We start from the raw sequence: 22,744 nt of genomic DNA, 5'->3' as shown, positions 1-22,744 counted from the left end.
CAAGATCAAATTTAGCTTTTATTCTATCGGTAAATTATTTGAAGAGATACAATAATGTTCAAAGGATGAAATTTAAAAAAAAGGTGTCTTCATGCTTGTGTCGTTGTTTAGTGGCTTCTTGTTATTTTCCTATAGGGGTATTATAAATTGGGTTTTTAATCTGTGAAGTTGTCTACGATTTAGCGTAGGCAATCTTTATTAGTTACTATGGTTGTATTATGTATTGATGTTTTAATCTATATAGTTGTTTACGATAAATAGTCGCTAAAATAGGTCATGGAACTTAATTGTTCGCAAAATAAATACATAAATGTCTATTGCATACGCATTTGTTAATTATTTGTAGCAAACGTATTAAAAATAATTGTATGCATGGAGTCAGGAGGGGGAAGGTTCCTGTGAAGGTAACTCTACCTGTTGGGAGAGTGTGCCTCTTCGCTTTTGCTATGTTTCTGCTGTGAAGATACGTGTGTTGTTTTATAGATGCCCTGGTAGCGAAAAGTGGTTTATCGGGTTTTTCGGATGGTTGAAAACATTGTCACGCTTTGGTTTTATGGTGGATAGGTAAAGAAGATTTAGAGTCAGATTTCCGTTCTTAACTCAGTAATCTTCGCTAACAAGGGTTTCCGATATATTGACCCTATTTACACCTTGGCGGATCGAAGAGATATTTCAATGCTTTGTCCCAGCGACATCTGTTGGATTTCATGATTTGCTTTCTTTAATATGTAATGCCAGCTAACCAGCAGAGTGCCACATAGGTACATTGTATATCAGCCGAAAATGTTGGAGGCAATTTACTTCAAAAGGACATATTGAACGTTTAACATCGAAAGTATGACTATGTACTAGAGAGAAGCCATTATATATGAATTTGCTTATTTATGTGTACATTCTATTTATGTGCTCTCTATCCGCCAAGGTGTAGATTATGTTAACATATCGAAACCCTGGCTAGCGAAGATGGAATCCAGTAGGTGTTCAGGAGATTTTGACATATATTGCTGTAATTCTGAGATGTCCGGAAAATTTGGTTTTTACATTTTGCAAATATTATATAGTTAAAATCTGTAATTTATAAATGTGTTTAAAACTTTACCTTCTGCAGGTTATTTATTAATAATCCGCTATGTATTTAGTAGAGTCTTCCTTTATCTCCGTTCACTTCTATGTAGCTATAGCTTAATTGTTTAAAAAAAGATCCCTTTTAGGTTGCAATACATGTTCTTTTTCATTTAGTCAGCAAAGGGTTTCGTCTATTCTGGTTTGACTCCGCTTGCTATAATAGCCATTAGTGCATCTTCACTTAAAGGGTTTGTCGCACAGAAATTTATTCTTTGAGTTTCTTTATCAGATCCGACATTATTATTGGTTCTGGAGTAATTTTTATCTTTTATTTTTCCCTGTTTTTTCGTTATATTCCAGTTTTGTTTCAGTTTTATGTTTCTATTTTCTTTTTTTCTTCTTTCTTCTTTCTTTCATTCCTTCTTTCCTATTTTCTCTTTGTATTCTTTCGTTCTCTTCATGTATTTTTTCCTCTGCTGGCTGCTTGTATTATTCTGTTTCTGCTTCTCTTCTTGTATTCTTTCATTCTCTTTGTTTTTTATGTTTGTGTTCGTATTTTCTCTCTTTTTGCTTTCTTTCCTTCTCTGCTTGTTGTTTTTTCTCTGCCTGCTATACTTTATTTTTCTTCTGTCATTCTTTCCATCTCTTCTATATGTATTTCATCATCTTATATTTTCGGTGTAGTCCTTTATTGGCTGTTGTGACTTCCTTTCCAAAATCTGTTTTTTGTTCTCGTTTATTTTTGTTTACAGATGCTTCGGTCAAGGCCGGTATTTACGCTTTTGTTACATTTTCTGTGATATATGCATGCGATTACTTTGAAACCATGCCTGTAGAAGAAAGTTGCCAATTTTCGTTTGTCCAGGACTCGTACTCCTGGCAAGATTCCATCGTAGTCCTTGTATTTAGTCATATCACTATTTTGCACTTCTTATAAAAAAAAAAGCAAATCCCCACAACTGATCTGTGACCTAATTCTGCAGGTGTTCATTAGTACACTTGAAGATGGTTTTCTACCCATCACATGTCATGATTATATACTCAGCAATTTCAAAGAGACACTTAAGGGATCAACACAACAACGTCAACTACTACTACTACACTAACAACACTTTTAGGAACATCGTATGTCAATTAATACCTATGTCTCATATACGCATTGCAGGCGGGACAAACACTCGAGTCCAAGTCGTGGATCGGAGTTTTCCTACCTGTTTTAATCGTCACCGATATTTTCGATTTTAGAAAATACAAAATACTTATTACTTTATGTTGTACAGTGCATTGGTAACCACGAGTTCGATCTTAAAGTTCCCGGACTGGTCGATTTCCTGAAGAACATAACGATTCCCGTTGTCAGTAGTAACATTGACGTGGGCGATGAACCTCGTTTACAGGGAATTTTCAACAAATCAATCATTCTGAACGTAAATGGCACAAAGATAGGAATTGTGGGATATATCACTGAAGAAACTGGTTCTCTTTCCGAAGCAGGTAATTCTACTTTTTGAAGTTGTCGAATTGGACAAAAGGGAAATTTCCATTTGGGTGATACCTTTCATCCCTTTCATACGTAATGTGCATGATATACAGTGTCTTCATTTATGTAAATAATTCAATGATACACATTGACAATGAAATCATCCAGACTGGTTCTTTTCCTATTTTGAGGCCAACCATGAGGCAAGCGATGAAGTTATTTGAAATATTTTAGAACTTTAATAAAGAGACAAATAATTTTTGTTTGATTTATATGTATGTTAAAACGAATAAACGCTAAGAGAACTGTGCACCTTATAGTGTTCATGGTGTACGTACATACATTTATGCAACGATAGATAGATAGATAGATAGAAGATAGATAGAAAGAAAGATGGATGGATGGAGGGATAAATATACAGACAGATAGATACACACACACACACACACACACACACATATATATATATATATATATATATATATATATATATATATATATATATATATATATATATATATATATATAGAGAGAGAGAGAGAGAGAGAGAGAGAGAGAGAGAGAAAGAGATAGATAGATAGATAGATAGATAGATAAAAGTATATTATATAAATCATACAATTTAATATTAACTTAAAATAAACAAATTATAGATTTATTTTCCGGTCTCAGGTTCCACTCCCACTGTGAAGTTTGTTGATCTTTTGAAAATGCAACCATCGCCTAAAAATAAACTTTTCGATGAATACTGACTAATGTAAACAAACGAGTTTCTCTTTTTTCCTGGCCTCAGGTCCCACTGTGAAGTTTCTTGATCCGATTCAGAGCGTTCAAAAAGAGGTTCAAAAACTGCAAGCGGCTGGCATTTCAATTATTATTGGACTGAGCCACGCCGGATATGGCAACGATCAGAAAGTTGCTTGTGAGGTTGACGGCCTTGACGTTATAGTTGGAGGTCATACTCACAGCTTTCTCTATACAGGTACGCGCTAAGCATAGTATTGTTTTAACTGACATTAACATAATTAATTTTAATATCAATAAGAATACGAGAGGGTTTACGACTAACATTTCGCATGACAAGACGATTGAGAGCAGAAATAAAAAAGTACTAATTCCAGCCAATGTATTGATACGTAAGAAATAACGTGTACACCAAATGAACGTATTTTGTTTTTAAATAAAAGGTATGCAAGAGTTATAATCAATGGCGTAGTAACAACCCATACAACCCCCGCAACTGTGGGGATGCATGGGTGCCGGACACGAGCCTGGTGGGGGCCCAAAATTACCACCATACACATTTGTCTTTTCACCGTCAGGGTCCCTTGAATTAAGTTTTGCTGCAAGCCAAATCATTTCATGCCCCTCCAATTGCTGTAATGACGTCTCATTAAAATGATAAACGTAATGAAGAAACACTTTTTTATTTTATTAAAATATATAACACTTTTTATATTATAACTCCAAGTATCCGTTTAGATTTTCCAAATAAAACAAAAAACCTTTATTATTTGAGATGTGGAATGAAAATGAGTCTAGATTAATGGCGCCAATTATCTTTCTATTTACACTTCTAATTTAGGGCCACAACCGTCCAATGAGGAAATCGAGGGTCCATATCCGACCATTGTCACTACAAACAATGGCCGGAGAGTTTTGGTGGTCACTGCTTATGCTTGGTCCAAATATCTGGGGTACCTTAATGTGCTGTTTGACGACAGTGGAGAAGTTTCCAGTTGGAACGGGAATCCGATATTACTAGACAAGACTGTCCCACAAGGTAACGACAATACAGTTTCCTCAGTGGTCATACACGTTAATCAGATATGTTTTAAGACTCGATATAACTACCAAGTGGCTGCATTTCATCGACAGTCATGTAATAGTATAACAAATATAGTTAAAATTTATCCATTACTTATGCATGCTCTAGTACTAAAACTTCTCCAGTCAGAGTAAGAACAGGTTACACATATTTAAGAAATACGTTCATCTATTAAATTTTTAAAAAATTATATTATTGCTCTGCACAGAATTAATGACTTGCTAGATTGAACTGAACCTTATATTACTACATTGCACGTTATCTTACTATTTTGCACCTTGAAAGGCAAAGTCCGCATCTTCAGATCATGTGAAAATGTAATACTCCCAAAAGGAAATATACATAATCATCGCTTAATGCACGAGTACATCACGGTCACAGTTTAGCTTTAAATCATACATTGAAAGAAACTGTACATATACTAATACATACCTACATACATATATGTCCTTTTATTGTCCTATCTGGTCGAGGATAACCCTGGCATCTATAGCTTATAGAAACAAAAACCAACATGTCCCGAATTTATATGCCATGTTGTCGCATACTTATTTAATTGGAAATCTTATATATGCTGTTTCATTCGATTCGAACGTTGGTCCCTATTCCTTTATTGCGGACCTAAACATTTACGTATCGCACATCTGATATATATATATATATATATATATATATATATATATATATATATATATATATATATATATATATATATATATATATATATATATATGTCTAGTCATGAAGTCAATAATGTGTGCAAAAGTGTTGTTAAAACCAGAAACAAAACAAATATCATTGTTAGCATATTCGATACATGTAAAGTATGTGATCGGAACAGGAACAGTATAATGATTATTCCTATCACTTTGGAAACAATGGATGAAAAACAAGTGAATAACAGAGCGCATACAAAGTTTCGCTAAGCGATTTTAAGCTTTTTCAAGTCAGGATAAACGTCTTGATGTGGTGCTTATAAAATACCATCCATATATCTAAAACAATCCAATTAGTTTAAACTAGAGACTACAGTACACACTTTATTACAGTTTTGTTTTAGAGTCTCTTATCAATTACATTAAAATGTTCAGCTGGCAAAAACCGTGGTTTAAAGAACCTGTTGCACTTTGTTAACGATTGAACTGTGACTTACACATTACAGGAATTGTTTAGGCAGCCGAATTAACCATGGTATATATGTATACATATGCAAAGCTAATTATCTTTTCTTTTTCTAAAATAAAAAATAGTTTTCTTTTAAGCTATTGAATAACTTCCTTAACTTCTGAATGGCTATTGGGAACAAGTTGCTTAATATATTAAATCCAATTCCAGGTGGAATATTTTATGTGTCGCTCGCCATTCAAATTCATCATCTCAATAAAGTGCTTATATATATATAAAGTTGCATCGATTTAATTTTAATTCTAATCCATTTTCTTCATAACTGAATCCTATCATCCGTTGGCATACTTTCTTGGCTTCATTATTCCACATTTTATACATATCAAGTTGATGTTGTTCGTAGAATAATTTTGGTTATATATATATATATATATATATATATATATATATATATATATATATATATATATATATATATATATATATATATATATATTAGGGACTAACTCACAAAGAATTGTATTATATAACGAATGTTTAATCATGTTATAAAATTTGCCACCTTCATCACTACTCACTGTATTATTCATATTCTCTTCGACACAATTCTTAGCTATATATATATATATATGTGTGTGTGTGTGTGTGTGTGTGTGTGTTGTGTATTTATATACAGTTATGAAGAAAATGGAATAGAATTAAAATGAAATATATCGGAACTTCATATATATGAAGGTCCGATATATTTAATTTTAATTCTAATCCATTTTCTTCATAACTGTATTCTTCCTTGTCATTGAACTCCTATCATCCGTTGGCATACTTTCTTGGCTTCATTATACCACATTTTTACAAAGTTATGTTTAATCATGTCATAAAATTTGCCATCTTTATCACCACTCACTGTATTATTATGAAACATCGAATTCGGAAAGGACGATTGCATTATATTCTCATTGACACGATGCTCATCGTCCACGTTCACACATTAAATGGCATGCTGCTTTGATTTCAGACACCAGTTGTTCTAAAGTACTATACATATCTGGGGAGTTCGAAATGTCGTCGATATTTATTGCAATATACATTGGGATGCAATTATCTTGATATATTTTGCATACTTTACTCTCTGAACTGATGAGGCTTTTTTGGGTTCTTTTTCTGTTTGCAGACAACGATATATTAGCTGAAGTAAAGGAATTGCAGAAACCCTTAGAAGCTCAAAAGCGTGAAGTTGTTGGTCATACGTCTGTCCTTCTGGAGGGTGAAACGTATTGGTGCAGGATCCGGGAGTGCAATCTAGGTACTTATCTAAATTTACATCCACTTAGCACTTTGGAGCTTCTTCATATATTGCAAGGATGCATTTGCCTACAATTCGTGATTTTCTTTACATCATTCGTATGCATTTTCCGCAGATAGTAAAAACTTATAAATTGCCATAAAATACTTTGGAAATATTTTCGTGAATTCTGTAAATGTTACCGGTTTCTGGCTAAACCTCTTTAGAAGTGAACAATGTTTGAAAGTACAGAACACGTTTTGATCAGAAAGCGTCCGCTATAAAGCGCTTTTCCTGAATAGTCACGTATCCTTAGCTCTGCTGTATCAACAGACGGCAAAACAAAATGATACAATATTGAAGTTATATTTTTCTGTGTATATTTAAACTCTAGACAAACGATATGCAGAAACAAACCAGAAAAGATTTGCTTATTTAAAAGAAAGGAAAAGGACTTAACTTGATAACGACAGGTTAAAAATTCGGTGAAAATGGAAAATAATATCGGATTCGAACTTGAGACATCGGGGACATACACTGATCACTCAACCAAATGAGCTAAACTAATTATGTCAATAGTCTAGGTGACTTTTTATGACCATTCTTTATGTGAAGTCACATTTTAAAATATTTTAAAACATACTTATCTTCATGATTTATAAATAAAATGACTGCATTTTGCTTAAAGATTTTTTGAGAAGAATTGAAGGACTAACTGGATGCGCACTAGGCAAAAAGATTGTATCAGGGTCTGAAAAAAAACAAAACGTATAGAATTACAAACTATAAATAATATCCTTTTCATTTTTTTGCAGTAAGTTGATAATAAATCTGTAATAGTATTTTGGGGGCATTTTCAAAGAAATTGGTGATTTGTGCAAAATTTATGAAAATATGATTTTATTCTACAATTTGTATTTGGGTTTGTAAATCCGCCATGTTTGTGACAAAATATCATAAAAATCGATATTGACCATTGAGAATGTTTGTGAGCAAAACTCAAATTTTTCAGACTTTTGATTTAACTCACATGTTCTATACTTCAAGTGGATTTGTTTTGGGAACCTAGCCAGCAGAGATAAAGAAAACGCCAATAACATAAAAACAAACAAACAAAACAACAAACAAACAACAAATATAAAAAAATAACAAAGACACCCATTCCAACGCGCAACGTATCCGCTCTTATTTTGCTGACACTGATATGTTGGTTTGTCCCATTTTACCATTTCAACAGTTTGTCCTACAACAATACCATGTTTAAGGCATGCCCTCTGGTTCTTCGTGAGATGAATGAAACGGTAAATATGTACTACCATGCTGCAGAATATGGTGACATCTAAACGGGGATTAACCTCTCTTGAAAGATGTCTTATAATGGAAAAGGGTGGCGAGAAGGGCTATATATACGATATTGTTAAATATAAAATTAACACTAATGTATGTGTGTGAGTATGCATATAAGTGAACATATGCATCTAGTCAACACTTATTTATCAAGCAGCCGTAATTTCTACACTTATATGGAACCCTGACTCTTAAAGAATTAAATAATGACTGCAATGCGAACAGTACATTCAACCATTGTTACTTATGAAACAAAATAACAAATGTACTAATTAAATTATCATACAGCTAATCTGTGATCTATCAAGCAGCCGTATTTTCTAGACTTATAAGGAGCCCTGTCTCTTAAAAATTTAAATGAACAATTGCAACGCAAAAAATACATTGAATCATTAATTGCTAAGTATAAAATAAAAATAATATATGTACTAATTTAATTGTCACACAGGTAATCTGTATACAGATGCAATGATCAGCTATCATTTAGACTACCTGCAAGCCAATGATACATGGGCGGCTGCCTCAATCGCTTTGGTGCAATCTGGGGCAATTAGGGCCTCCATTGAACCAGGTAAAGACTTTTACTGACTTTTTCCGTGCAAATTGTACCCTCATTATACCTGGTAAAGAGTATGGTCACTTATTGGCTTACATTTAATTATAAATATACAATCAATATATCTTTTTAATGTTATTCAGCCTTTGTATTTTTAAAAAAAATTAATCTCCATTTCGATGACAAGGCAGATTGGCGAAGAATTTATCAAAGGTATACCTCTGAACATAACCATATACTAATATTTGCTGCTTGAAATGAAGCCTGCCATGATATACCTAAATCAATAATCCTGACAGGTGACTGTAAAATTATTCGTTACACCTTTGCAGCAGTAATTTTGTTTTCTATATTTTATGGAGATAATTGATGCAAGATTATACTTCTCATGTCACGTGTTTCCGTTTGTAAAATTTATAATCAATCAGTTTTGCAACAGAGAGTATTATTTAAACTTCCTTTATTTGGCACATCTCATAATTACAGGTTACTGAATTTGTTTTTCTGAAAAGTACTGCACGACCTTGAGGAGTGAAGTATTTTTCAGAAGAAACAACTTCATATTTTCCCATACAAATGCAGTAAACTTTTTTTTATTATATGCTCATTTTGTTTAACTTTCTAATGATTAATAATAAATGATTAAACAAGAAATAATTAACTGAATTTATAGATTCAGCACTACACAATAACAGTATTCATGCGCACACATTTCCGCCAAGGGACATTTTAACTTAGTCGCGCGCTCTACATCAGGTTAAAAAAGAATTGTCGTTTTGGTCTACTTAAAATCAAAATTTAGAATCATATTGTGAAAGAATGCGCAAGGATTTTGTTTCTATATTCCTCCAATTCAATTCTTCTTTTTTAATTATGAGGGGCTGGATAGTTGGTAGGGGTGAAACGATACACCTGTGCCTCGTATCGATACGATTCACGATGCACAGCCTGCTATATGATACATATCGATACACATATGTTATTGATAATCCTTCCATCTTTGGAAGGTAGGTGGTGCCATTTTATGTACGTTGACAGACTGGTAGTATTTCCAGTATGCAGAATAAAAGTAGAGATATAGTTATCATATATTTATATGCAATTCTCACCTATGAAAACTAAAATACTTTCAAAACAGACTACCTGTTAGTTGTCAGTGATTGCACCCCCACCCCCCCACCCCAAGCGTTTCAGGTCATTTAAATTGTGGTTACATTTAACTCACTTTAGCCACCAGGCCCTTTGTTCTGTATGGCATGAATGCTTGGAAAACATCTTATTAACAAAGTCATGTCTCACTTAAACTTGGAAGACATTACGATGTTATCTTCAAAAGAGAAGAAAAAGTAATTTCCTCGTGCATCTTGAACTAGGGCATGGAAATGAGGATGAATACCAACAAAATCTATCACATTTTACTTCCTGCAGATGCAAAAGACTGCTGCATCCAGTGGTACTTGTATTTGGCAGTGAAGAAGGAAAGCTACTGGAACAACCAGTCCTATTCTATAATTTTGTTTTACAAAGTTTTATACAAGGTGATACACTTGAGTGGTCTGATTCTGTGCTAATTTTATTTATTCCATCATCACCTTCATTCAAGGGTTAAACATCTCCGCATAGAAAGAGAAATTCAAATTTTTTTTTCACTATGTACAATTTAAGGAGATATGCTGCAAGATGTTATCTTTAAGGGGACTTCACCCTTTGTCACCGAAAGAAGGGGAGATTATAAAAGAAGGAGGGGAAGGAGAAAATGGCCATAGTTCAATATTTACCTAACTCTTCAACATGTATCTTTCATTTTTTCTGACCTACTTGTTTAGAGCTCTATTGACATCAAAATCTGTAAAGGATTTCACTTCTACTTGTACAAGTATTAATCTGTTAATTATATCTGAGAATACTCTGTTCCTTATCTGTATATATTTCTATGCTTCCTTCTGAAGGGGCATATGCATAGCTAGATTTGTCGGCTTGAATATGTTGGGGAACTGATCTTTATGGTTGTTATGTACAATTTTTCAGAGCTCACAGATATTATCTTATGGATACATCTGCTCCAAAATAGGATTTGTCAATAACATAAACGACCTTTCTTGAATCAGTAGTTTACTATCATGCTAGAATTCTTAACGGTTCCATAATGCTGTATTAGGGTTTTTAGTCCATCAAAGCCATAGTCTGCTTGTGCAGATCGAGATATTCAAATAAATTTGTTTACTTCTTAATTTCATTTTCTTCATTCTTATTATTCAGTTTATCTTAACTCTGATATGGATATATGGTTTTCTAGCATATTATCCACAGGGCTGAATTAGTTGATAAAAAAATGAAAATTGCATTCAACTTTCAAATCATCTGTATTTTTTGAAAGGTTCATTATTCCGCCCTTTCTACAATATTCCTGAAATGAAGATTAACCTTCATGCCGTCTATTTTTGTCCATCAAACATGTACATCTGGCTCGTATCAAACACAATTTTCGGGCTCAAACTCACTCACTGGTATCTCCATTAACAATTTTCAAGCTTCAATAAACCAATATACTTCATAACTCGAAAAATTATTTGCCGAACAAAACCATGCCAGGAATCAGAAATTTTGGCTTTTCTAGGTAGCCCGTATTTTAAACACGCATTTGTAAAATTCCTTTCATGGAATGTTTATACTACGCCACAATGCATATTCCAGTGAACAATGTACCAATCAAAAACAACCATTCATGTCATGCTTGAAGAACCCAGATGTGTAAACAGTTGCCTACCCGAAAAACAGTTGTCGTGACAGGAGCGGTTAAATAAAAATTGTGTACTTCGTTACGAGTCTATGCTCTTAAAAAGAGTAACAGAAAAGAGTGAAAGACAAGAAGCTTTGTACAATTTAATAAATAATTTATTTCCCTAGGATACAAAGTGAAAATGAGAAAAACTAAGTTACGGTATTTCGAATTAAATCCCAAAATAATACAAGAATTATAAACACAAGTCCTAGTAATTTAATGTCCTGAATAAAATCCAGTAAAAGAAAAGAAAACTGAAGGCGATGACGTGTCTATTATAGCTCCTAGTGTGCTGATGTGCCTGCAGTCTTTTGCTGAATCACATAAATATAAATCCAGGTTTGTATACACTCCAAATTCCAGTGAATGTCTTTATCCAAGAATTTCATCAGAACACTTTCGTATTCCCAGAGAAAATAATCAATGGGATTCAATAATTCGATGAAATTGAATTTCCACCCAACTACACCCATCATAATACAACTTCAAAGTGTTAGATGTTAAAACACGAATGACACAATCATCACAATCACAAGATTATATAGTTCTCTACTTGACCCCATGTCAGAATTAGCATTTCCTGAAGAAGAAAAACCCATTAACTACTGGAAAATAACGTTCTAGAATGATCCTGATGTTTACAAAACAGTAACCTAGATTATCTATAATTCATTCAGGAAACTCCAAACATTTGACCCGAATAAACATATTTACCTCTTCTATTAATAATGGTCCTAATATAAAGCCCATACACATAGAGAATAATTGAGCTATGTATTATTTGTTTCCATAAAATGAAATAAAACAAGCCAATCGGGTAAAGCAGAAACGAACTCAATTTTGGACACGGTCAAGTCCAGCGAACAATGTTACATTACAATATCATGTAATGAACTATAATTTTTAAACTAACAACCCCCTCCCCCCACAAATAACCCAATTAAATTAAATATACATAAAAACTTCCCATGCACATTTTCATATGCGGGACTATCAACTAATTTGCGTTAATTCTCGTGCATCACTGTCCTCCAAGTGTGCGAATTCGTACACAGTTTGCACAATTTGCGCAATCGCATACCATGACATCATCTCTTTTTAAGTACTTTGCATATTATTGTCTTATGCACGAAGTTTCTCTGTTGCTTTGCTCGTACTTCTTGTTTGTCACGCAGGGAATAAGCGACACTAATTTCTGACTGGTAGTTATTATTTAACCTGGAACGGAACAAGCAATAACCACCAATGAGATTTCAATGTAACATATTTCACCTTGTAACACACTGGTAGTGTAGGTCTCAAATAGAGCAAAGGTTGTTATTAAATGATGAGTAAAGCACTTCATTATACATGTGGAACACTTTTGGAATGTATCTTATATGCTGAACATGCTGCTGGGTTAAGATAATTAGCGGGGGGGGGGGGGAGGGCTCAGATTATGAAGCATTGTTTAATTTATAGACTGCGAGCGAGTATTCCCAATAGTCTTTTTCGTTTTTACTTATATACATGAGGACTGCAAATGCTGTTTCAGACGAATTCTGTATTTAAAGAATACCAAGACAAACTACTAATAAGCGGTCACGACTGCTGTAGACTAAAATAACATACGCATGGTAAGTATCGTTTTGTATCAATTCTCCATCTCTTGTATCGATTCGTTACAGCAAAAGTATCGATATATCGATATGTCGACATATCGTTTCACCCCTCATAATTGGCTTAATTCAGTGGAATATGGTGAGCGGATTTCGGCTGGAAATGTAGGCTACTCAAATTTACAGTACAGCTTCTGTGTGTATAAGTTGTTGCAGGACATGTTAGTCGGATTTGAAGAACTAACTAAGAAGTATAATTCTGAGGAAATTTAAGATGCATAAATGTTAAGTATATTCATTGCCATTCTTATTACTAGCTTAAGAAAACATGCTTATGCTCTGTAACTTACATTTCGCTTTTGCAAGGCCCCCAGGTATGACCTGTATCATGCAGTGTGTCTTATATCGTTAGCCTAACATTGTATCATATAGTTACACGAGGAAAATTGAAAAGCAACTGTTATGTTGCACTCCACTTATCCAGCGGAAAAAATACATTTCAGTGGCCTTGAATTATTGGCTCTGAGTCACTTTGTTACCTACCAAAATCTCCAGTTGAATTGTTTTTTTCTCGAATCTAGTATTTTGACAGACTTGTAAAATGGTACGTCTCTGATAGATATGCGATATTCCTTGGCCTCGATATGCTTTTCTATTTTTTTTTTATAGATCCTATAGAGCACGCGTCATAGACTTAACCATACTATGTGCGAAAAGAAATGAATATTCTCCTAAATAACTGTTTCAGGGATCATAACGGTATTTCGAGTACTGCATCTTTCGCGTTTGTAGTTGACATTACGAATATCACATTCATTCGTTTGCTTCAATGAAGGTCTTGTTTCTGACTCAGTGAACTCGTCCTCATCATTAACTTTTACTGTACTATCTTTAGGCACACGTGTCGTGCGCGTGCGCGCAATATGAAGGTGTTCAGTATCGTAAAATATTGCACGATTCTGACAAAGTAAAGTCAACGGAGACAAAAATGAGCATATAATAATGACACTAGAAACATTGATATATAAAGAATACTTATTCATAAAGGAAAACATTTGTGTCCTTTTCATGCTGCCATATAAGTATAAACCTCTGCATGAAGGATACCATCCATTCAGATGGGATTTTTGTAACCCAATCAGTGTCCTTAATACGGATGTTAGACTGTTCTCCAATTTGCAGGAAATATTACCATGGGTAATGTCTTGACGGTATTTCCTTTTGGAAATAACATCGACTTGATCCAAATACGGGGCATGCATCTGCTGAAAATGCTTGAGCATTCAGTTGCAAAATACGATCCACACAACCGGCATGGAGCTTTTCTTCAGATGTCAGGTATTCTTTTGTCTTCTTATAATACACTTACTTCTAGGGAATCCTAATTTGTCATATGACATCATCATTGTAAGTTTCAAGACCTATTTCATATTTATAAATCTGATAAACATCTTTGATGTTAAGATTTGAGATCTCTAATGTTTGTATTAGCTGTTGAATATAAACTGTTGTCTGTTTTACGCAATCTGTCATTCTCTAATCAGACCCATTCAAAGTTTAAGGTCTGTTTATTAGTATCGAAGACTGCAATACATTTTTCCTTGATTAAGTACCCCTGAACATATTTGCTATTGTCTTTGATGAGGCCACTTTCGACATTTAGTAAATGAAATGCGTGACAGTATTTCGGTGTTGAATATCAAAGAAAATGTTTTTAAACAAACTTGTGCACATGTCATCTTAGTGAAGAATTTCATTCATACACATTTTTAACCATATATTAATTTATATACGAGATCACATTCGTTGTTGAAGGAATATAAATATCATCCAAAACCTCTATGTCAAGAAGTCTAGATTTAATAGAAGGGAGTCAGAGTTTGATATTTTGATTCAAACCGTTTCATTTTTATCCAGGCATTTCACCGGAATGATTACAATTCAAAACAATACCTCTAGTTTCTGAGATGTGTATGGGCTAATCCTTCTTGGAAGCAACTGTAAATGGTGTTAAATATTGTTAAAAGTATGCCATTCTTTCCAGGTCTAAAGGTTACTTACAATCTTGGATTTCCTAAAGGTCAGAGAGTGGTGTCTGTAGAGGTGAGGTGTCATGTCTGTAAAGTGCCAACGTACAGTCTTCTGGATGACAACACAGTGTACAACGTACTTCTGACCGATTTCATGATCAACGGTGGCGACGGATACACTATAATTAAGGAGAGAATGATTCAACATATCCCTCTAAGTGAGTCGTGTTTTTTGTCTCTGATGCACTAGGAGATAAAAGAACGTAAGGGTATCACACCACATCAGAGGTGTGGGGATATATATGTACAAATACATATTCCCACTTTTGGTAAGCGCATTAAAAAGATCAATCCTCGTGTAATAAAGGAATAACTCCTTTCAAAATTTGCTAATTGGTACATGTAAATAAATAGACTTTGAGACTTATTTGGTTGTCAGTCCTACTAGGTTTATGAACCAGATAGAAAATATGATCATTATCATAAGGACAGTAAATATATCAATACTAAGTCTTATTGTTTCAAGTGTCCCAGTGATTTAGTCAGCACAATGTGCTATAGTTTCAAGTGTCCACTTGATTTGGTAAGCAGCAATGTTTTAATTTAAAGTGTTCCATTGACGTGATCAGCCCCAGGTACTATACTTTTAAGTGTCCCATTGATGTTGTCAAACTAAGCGTTATAGTTCTAGTTTCATATTGATGTGGTCAAATTAAGTATTAAGTTTTAAGTGTCAATATGATTTGGTCAGATTTAACTGTTACAACATCAAATGTCCCACTGATGTGGTCTAGACTAAATGTTTTACTTTCAATCTTCCCATTGATGTATCCGACCCTAAGTGTTATAGGTTGAAGTGTTCCATATGTGTGGTCAACCCTAGGTGTTATAGGTTGAAGTGTTCCATATGTGTGGTCAACCCTAAGTGTTATAGGTTGAAGTGTTCCATATATGTGGTCAACCCTAAGTGTTATTGAAGTGTACCATATGTGTGGTGGCCCCTAGGTGTTATAGGTTGAAGTGTTCCATATGTGTGGTCAACCCTAAGTGTTATAGGTTGAAGTGTTCCATATGTGTGGTCAACCCTAAGTGTTATTGAAGTGTACCATATGTGTGGTCAACCCTAAGTGTTATAGGTTGAAGTGTTCCATATGTGTATCAAACCCTAAGTGTTATAGGTTGAAGTGTTCCATATGTGTGGTCAACCCTAAGTGTTATAGGTTGAAGTGTTCCATATGTGTGGTCAACCCTAAGTGTTATAGGTTGAAGTGTTCCATATGTGTGGTCAACCCTAAGTGTTATAGGTTGAAGTGTTCCATATGTGTGGTCAACCCTAAGTGTTATTGAAGTGTACCATATGTGTGGTCACCCCTAAGTGTTATAGGTTGAAGTGTTCCATATGTGTGGTCAACCCTAGGTGTTATAGGTTGAAGTGTTCCATATGTGTGGTCAACCCTAAGTGTTATTGAAGTGTACCATATGTGTGGTCAACCCTAAGTGTTATAGGTTGAAGTGTTCCATATGTGTATCAAACCCTAAGTGTTATAGGTTGAAGTGTTCCATATGTGTGGTCACCCCTAAGTGTTATAGTCTCAGCTATCGCTTTGATTTAGTCAGCCCTGTGAGTTACAGTTTGTTTTCAGTCATAAGTGTCATTGTTTCAACTATATCATTTATGTGGCCCGCCCAAAGTGTTATTGTTTCAAGTGCCCCTTTGATGGGGACAGCCCAAACTGTCCCATTGATGTTACAAACTCTAAGTGTTATAGTTTCATCTGCCCCTGTGATGTGTTCAACCCTAAGTGCTATTGGTTCAACTGTACCTTTCTGTCAGCCCTAAGTGTTATAGTTCAAGTGTCCCTTTGGTATGGTGAATCTAAGTTTTACAGTTCCATCTGCCCCTTTGATGTGGTCAGCCCGGCGTGTTATGTTTTTATTTTTCTCTCTGATGTAGTCATTCCTAAGCATCATAGTTTCAACTGTCCGTTTTAATGTGGTCAACCCTATGTATTATAGTTTCGTTCATTTGATATGGTCATTCCTAAGAGTAATAGTTCCAACTGTCCCAGTGATGTTGTCAACCCTAGGTAATATGTTTCCAAGAGTCCCTTTGATGTGGTCAACCTTAAATGTTATAGTTTCAACTGTTCCTTTTGATGTGGTAATCCATAAGTGTTATGTCTTAAAGTATCACTTTGATGTTTCAGCCCTTCTTATCATAGTTTCAGCTGTCCATTGGATGTGGTCATCCCTAAATGTCGTAGTTTGGACTGTCCAGCTGTTGTGGTCAGCCATAAATGTTATAATTTCAGCTGTTCATTTTGAGTGGTCAGCCTTAAGTGTTATAGTTTCAACGGTCCCTTTGATGTGGCCACCTCTAAGTGTTACATTTGTAACTGTCTTTTCGATGTGGTCAGCTCTAAGTGTCATAGTTTCAACTATTTCTTCGAGAAAATGTTCATACTCTGTTTGATGTCATGTCTTCTTAATTTTCATATTCGTTCGTCGCATTTTTTCAGATTCTCTGGACATTGATGTGATCTTGCAGTACCTGAGACATTCTAGGTCCGTTTTCCCATCCAACGAGGGAAGGATAAAGTTTGTCACCAGTACATAGACTTCAGACTCGAATCAATATCAACTCTCCGTAGCTATCAACTCTCCGTAGCTATATGTCAAATATTTTTATTTATGTATTATTACCTAACGACAACACTCATAAACAAATTTCAAACGTTGTACTGTAATGGAATCTGTAACGTATTCATTTTTATTATTTCTTCGTAACTGAATAATAATCAATGTGTCCAAAAGATGAAAGGTTTTCGGGGGATGGAGTAATAGAATATATATGAAATTATGTTGATCCGAACAATGAAAGAAAATATTCACTCATTTATTGAAAAGTTGGCTGTAGAACTAAGACATCACTGCACACAGGAATGGTAGGATTATTTATATAATTATGTCAATGAATACTTTGTTTAAAAATGTATGGAAATCAGTAAGCCAGAGTAGACCATGTGGAGGGAAGAAGAAACCTGATTAAATAAAATTTAGGCTTGAGGGATAAGGAAAAGGTAAACATGGAGATCAGAAACAGGATCAGTACACACGTTCTAGACTAATACGCCCTTTCTAAAATAGTTGTAATCTAGCTTTGAATTAGTTTTTTTCAAGATTATATTATCTTGTTGAAAATATACTAACATAAGTAGTACAAACCGGGGATGGGGTTTGGATACCACGTATAGATATGTTATGATATGCGTTTGTTTTATCATACTCATAAGTTAGGAAATGTCTTTGCCCATGTTCAGAGAGAGAGAGAGAGAGGGGGGGGGGGAGAGAAAAGGAATTCAGACTCTCTAACAAGGGTGTCACCAATAACCGTGAAGATACGACTACATCTTTGGGGAATGAGGTACGGAATCGCTGTAAGGAAAAGACAGCTGTTCTGACTGGCGCAACTCATGCTTATATATATATATATATATATATATATATATATATATATATATATATATATATATATATATATATATATATATATATATATATATATATATATATAATGCTAAATTCTAAAGATACATATATAAAGCCTTATATTTAAAATACAAGAAATACATATAAACTTACACTTTCCCATCGTGCTTACCTACTTCTAAACTATTAATATAAATTAATGAAAAATTACGTTTAATACAATTTAGAATAAATTTCAATCGTAATACTTTTACTTAAAGTTCTCTCCTAATAGATAGATATACAAGCCTTTAAACGTTCAGACTAGGGTGGAGGTTGGGTCACATCATAGGCCTGATAGTGTCCTCATTGCTGGGGATATGGAGGTTTCCATATAGATAAACCAAATAAATGAATGGAACATTAAATGACCATGCATTGGTTAACCATCTATTTACCATGTTAAACATGATCTTATTTAGACTATCGTGCAATGATACCCAAAGTGAATTGCAGATTAAATGTACTATATAAGCTAAAGTTATTCAAACAGAATTTCCTTTTGTTTTACTAACGACACTTTACATATGCATATGAAACAGGGAACATAAATATATAGGACAGATTTCCGGTGAGGATCTCTTGTTCACTTTTAGTATGAGAATATATGCGGCATGAAGTCAGTTTGTGCAAACTAAGGGCATTTAAAAACATTATTTCAAATTGGTTAATAGCAAGTAATGTACACAGTGCATCACCATACAGGGAAATTGCTGAGGTAGGACACAAAGGATACTCTACTTGAGACACATAAACTATTTTACTTTTGTCATAGAGGCGGTTCTAATTTTCTCGTGTTGCTTGACATAAGAGACAATAAAACTTTCACACTCTAGATCAAAAATAATGTCTTTTGCAAAGCTAATTCTACGAACAATAAATCTGTATTCAAATTAATTGCGTAATTCAACTCAAGCTTATTTTATCCTACTTCTAGACTTTCTTTGTGTGCAGAAGATATTCATTGTGTACATAAGATATTCATTGTGTACATAATATATTCGTTGTGTACATACGATATTCATTGTGTACATAAGATATTCATTGTGTACATAAGATATTCGTTGTGTACAGAAGATATTTGTTGTGTACAGAAGATATTAGTTGTGTACTATAAGGATTGCTTTGACTTAGGCTACACAAATACAGTTGAAGGTTGATTTGAAGAAGTGGATAATGATGTGATATATTGTGAACATTGTCTAAAATTTGACAAAGCAAAATTATAGTAATGTTGGAATGCATATACCTTATTATAACAAGTTCAGATCGATTTGGGATGGGGAGGAGAAGGAATAAAATATCTCCCTTTATCTCCAGTTCATGTGGCTGTGTAATAATCAGTATTTGTGTACTTGGGGGCTAGTTAACCTGATCGTATGCGTACAGGTATCGAATAACAAGGCCATGTGAAACAACAAATTGGGCTAGTAACAGTAGAACAAGAACAGTTGTGGTGGTAATGTGTGCGTAGTTTCTTCAGCTAGCAACCAAAAGAAGAACATTAACAAGGATCAGTTTCAAGAATGATGAAGATCAGCATGGTAGTTGTGGTTGTAGTAGCAGTAGGAGAGTGGTGGTGGGGTTGACAGACGACAGGCAAGTAGTGGCAGTAGTATGACAGACGGGACAAAATTCAGCAGAACCTTTATATTAACATGCTCCTCATAAGCACACGGCTCACAGATGATCAGAAGATTCAAGCAAAACAAATACTTTAGACCGCTTTAGTGGCCTAGTGGTTAGAGCGTCTGCCTTGGATGCGAGAGACTGTTAGGACTGGTCGGCTTGGTGTCAGGATAATGTGACTGGGTGGGACATCATGTTAGATGTCTGCGACATGATGCCCCAGTGCTAAACATCACTGTAAACTGCCACACTTTACACATCGTAGCGATATGACTGGAAAATTGTTAAAGCTATGGTAAAAATCCGAAACACACACACTTACAGTTTCAAACAAAACATGTTTAAAGATGTTTATATATATATATATATATATATATATATATATATATATATATATATATATATATATATATATATATATATATATATATATATATATATATATATATATATATATATACTAATGTCATTTGAATTTAATGAACAATTAATAAATGGGCTATTGACTACTTATATTAACGTTTTGCAAAGAAAGCTGAAAAGAAATGGCCTTCTGTGCCTGATATAATAAAAAGTTATGTGCTAGGTAGTAATTGTAAAGTGCAGTATGGTAACGCTTTAGTGCTTCGATGATATGAAATATTTAATCTAACTTTGCCCATCATATTTGAACCGAATGGAAATGTGCTTACGTGATTGTGCGTTAAAAATCAAGTCACGCAGACACACTCACAGTAAGAAAAATGCAAACAAGCTAGCCTTGAAAACAGACAATATTACCTCTAAATCAGAATCACATAAAAACATATTTAATTACCTGATATTATATAAGGATATGGGCTTGGTTGTAGTTCGAAACTTGTAAAGAGCACTAACGACAGTTTGCTCTGATGATATAAAAAATTTAACCTAATTGTACCTGTCTTATGTACACCGAACAGAAATGTTGTGCTTTCGTGATTTTCACAAGGAGAGTCTGAATATGTAGCAAGCCAGCATATGTATCCATGACTACAAACGAGATTACCTGTAAATCAGAATTATAAACCTATTTAATTACCTGAAAGAAGTCTTCTTTCTATAGATATTGAATTACAGATATATTTTAAAAGATGTTAGTAAAGATATTACAAACAAATATAAAATGTTCAGCCCAGTTGTCAAGGCTGCACGTGCCGCTCATCAGTCCTTCCAGGTTCTTTCCTAGTGTCCCTAGATCTAATATGCATGCACCAACAGTTTGATTCGATGTACGTGGTGACAATGTCGGTAAATTTTACGCCCGGAACATTCAAATTATTTTATCTTTTCAATACAAACTATTTTGCATTATGCCCTTTACGAAAATGTAATTAATAGACAATTTATGTATTTTTGGGACTTATTTAACGCCTTCTTGTATTCTATCGTGCGTTCTATGTCAAAGTTCTTAAAACATTTCTAAGTAGTTCCTTGCAGACCCATGTGGAAGTGTACATGACACATTGCGATAGATGAAGCAACTAATTGTTGATGTTTATTGCGAATTAGTTTTAGCCATTCGCAAGGAACAAAATAATCATATTGACAATAGCTGCTCTAGCTGCTTTCTTAACTTAATGTTATTGAGAATGCATAACATGAGTATACTTAGATATGTGCAAAGGACCAGAATTAACAAATGAATTGACTATTGGTAGGGACGCAATAGTATTTGTAGATTCTAAAGAGTTAACACATTGCTGAGGTGACTTTTATATTTGGTGAAACTTGATTTTGGCCTGAATATCCAACAGCAACATATATATTTTTTCTTTTCTCATTGTTTAAGACATATTTTACCTTTTTAGTTATTGCAGTATGTATTTTGGCCGTATAACTTCAAACGAGCACAGCAGAGACTATACATTGTAATCAGTTCTAACTGATACGAGTACATATATTACATTATTGCAATTACAAAGCGTAAAATATTTAATCACTTGTCTAAGGATTTAACAATTTAATTGTACTTAATTTCGAGTGTTTTCTAAATATTTATTTAGCACAAAAGATCCAAATTACTTTTAAAATTAACTTTTAATGTGTATTTTCAACGTTGTAATAACTTGGTTCATTAAATGTCAGTTTCCTTTTACGACTGTATTGTGACTGCGTCAGACACAGTTTGTGAAGGGATTTAGTTCAGGGGTAATCCTATAGAAACAACCACTACTCTGCCACTTCCAAAACCAAAGCGTTCTTTCGTGAAAACGGCAGCCATCTCTCTCACTCTCAGTAATGTGTCTTTGCATGCTGTATCGCAGGATATATTTGCTTAACGAAAATCAATTATTGATCGCACTTCAAGATAGTAATGATATCATTCTACCAGACAAATCCATAGATAGTGAAATGCTGCAAGTTGTTCGGCAGCAGTGCAATATGCAGACCAAGAGTTGAAATGTAATCAGCTGATTAATTTGTACTGCACTAATAACCTGACGGGTTTGATACACGCGTTGATTTATTTGTG

General features: G+C 34.1%; 1 pseudogene; it reads left to right on the top strand.

Annotated features, from left to right (window-relative positions):
• LOC149773027 (snake venom 5'-nucleotidase-like) overlaps positions 1 to 22,744 on the top strand; it is a 68,528-nt pseudogene that overhangs the window by 13,977 nt on the left and 31,807 nt on the right.

This window comes from Sinohyriopsis cumingii, unplaced genomic scaffold (assembly GCF_028554795.1).
Source record: "Sinohyriopsis cumingii isolate HCF-2022 unplaced genomic scaffold, ASM2855479v2 utg000913l, whole genome shotgun sequence".
NCBI lineage: Eukaryota > Metazoa > Mollusca > Bivalvia > Unionida > Unionidae > Sinohyriopsis > Sinohyriopsis cumingii.
Note: the sequence above shows the minus strand (reverse complement) of the source record. Positions and strands in the feature narration are given on the sequence as shown.